This window comes from Loa loa (genome assembly GCF_000183805.2).
Source record: "Loa loa unplaced genomic scaffold supercont3.73, whole genome shotgun sequence".
Taxonomy (NCBI): domain Eukaryota; kingdom Metazoa; phylum Nematoda; class Chromadorea; order Rhabditida; family Onchocercidae; genus Loa; species Loa loa.
The window spans coordinates 123365-125835 of NW_018108253.1; positions in this window are offsets into that span (position 1 = coordinate 123365).

Here is a 2471-nt window from a genome sequence, read left to right on the forward strand (position 1 = left end):
AGTAAAATCTTTTTTTTTTTTTAATCATCATTTTAGCATCACCAGAATGTATATATAATTTGAGTAGAAATATTAGCGAGCATAACAGCTAAATGTTTTTTTTCAAGTAATATATAGGTATGAACAGGTATAATATATCAACAAATACATTTGTATCTATCATATAATCGTCATTCATGGTATGTACACATTGATATATTCATTTACACATATATGTTATCATTTGAATATATATTTTAATCAATTATCATTTAAAAATGTAAAATTAAAATAAAAATAAAATTATTTATATAATTTTTCTAATATTATTAGAATAAATTTTTTTAATAATTGGTATTTATTGGAAAAAAAAAGAGTTTTATCCATTTTCGCAGCATTTTTTTCGGAAATAAATTGATGCAAAATTTATTAAAACTAATAAGCAGAAAAAAAAAAATTTGCTTTCCTGAAAAAAAAAAGAAATACCATAGTGGAAAAAAAAAAAAGTTGAAGAAATATAAAAAAAAAAGAGAGAAAGAGAGAACTATTAGCAATTAGCAATAACATTTCATTGGTAATATTTTAATTTGGAGAAAAAAAAAAAAAAAATCAGAAAGCGATAAATTTTATGATAATTTTATCAGAAGATGAAAAATTCTGCAAAAAAAGAAATAATTGCCTCTTTCTTCCTTTTATTTATTTATTTTCATTTCAAATGTATGTACGAAAATTATTTGAAATTCAAATCTTAGCATATGTAATACTAATTAATAATATTTGTTAATATTAGCATAATGGAAATAATTTTTTTGAATGAAAACATTTTTCTTTTTTCTAGCTCTGAATTTTTGTTAAATGTAAGAGAGAAAGAAAAAAAAAGTTGAAAATTAAATATTTCACTTTTGTAATCAAAAAAAAAAAAGAGTTATTTACAAGGTAATTTATAGCTTCGAAAATAAACAATATTCATTTCTACTGCGATCTTCTCCAAATTTCGGATAATGTTTTTTCTTTTTTTCACTTAATTAATTAGCAAAGAAAATAGGAAGTTGAAATTAATCATACATTTAATGGTCAATTCAATTAATTAATATGTGCATGTTAGTAATAACAATTTTTTTTTTTGGATTGTAGAGAAAATTTCGACAATTTTTCTTTTTACTTAAAAAAATTTTTAAAGAAAAACAAATAATGAGAATGTGCGATTAATTATGAAAAAAAAAAAAAAATTTCACTAATCTAAAATAAACAGTAAATAATGTTTTTAATTTTTAATAATTTTCAATTTTTTAATAATTTAATTAATTTTTAATTTTTTTCAAGAAAAATTAGAAAACAAAAAAAATAAAATTTTTTTTCTTCTTTTTTAACAATAGGAACAACTTACTTTTACAACAAGGAATAATATAGGAAATATTTCTATCGCAAAGTTATCAAATACAATCATTGCATTATTATATCTTATTAATATATATATATATATATATATGTATATATATATACTAAAAAATACAATATAATATAATTAATTAACTAATCACAACAATATACAATACTGATATATACTTTACTAACAAGTAAAATTCAATTTTGTTCCTTACATGTATCAAAGAAATGTATATGAAAATGTTTAAATCACCCGAATGAAATTAACTCCGCGGGAAAGGAATGGTTTAAAAAGAGGAAAAAATTACAATAATTAACTTAATACTATTGATTTGTTATCACATAAGTAACAAAATTAGACCCGAATGAAATTAACTCCGCGGGAAAAGAATGGTCAACAAAAAAGTTACAATAATTAACTTATTATTATTGATTTGTCATCTAATAAGTAACAAAATTAGACGACATCAAATCAGAGAAGAAAAAAAAGGAAAAGAAACCTAAAAATTAATCCAATCTGAAACATTAAAATCTACGAATTACTGATTATCACTTACAAATGATTAAAAAAAAAAAAAAAGTTTGCAAATTGAATGCCAACCTATCAAACCTATCATTGTATAAATGTAAAATGTCGCAGAAATATTCCTACAAATTATATTTTGCTAATAACGATTGGTTTTTTTTTTTTGGATTTTTCATTTTCTTTTTTTTTCTTTATTTAATAATTTTGTTTTTATTTACCAAATTGTTTAAATGTACTTTTCGTTTCTTTTTCTTTTTGTTGACATGCACTTTTCATCTTTTATTTTCATAAAAGGAAAAAAAAAAAATTATCGTTCTCTAAAATTTCTCATCCTTTTCTACTATTATTGTTGCTCTTACTGTTCATGACTTTTTTTTTTTTTTTATTAAATTATTAGTATTTCTTATCATTGCGTGTATTGATCCTTCAGATCATTTATCATTTTATTGATCCTTAAGATCATCTATTGTTTTATTGATCCTTCAGATCATCTATTATTTTATTGATCCTTCAGATCATTTATCATTTTATTGATCCTTAAGATCATCTATTATTTTATTGATCCTTCAGATCATCTATT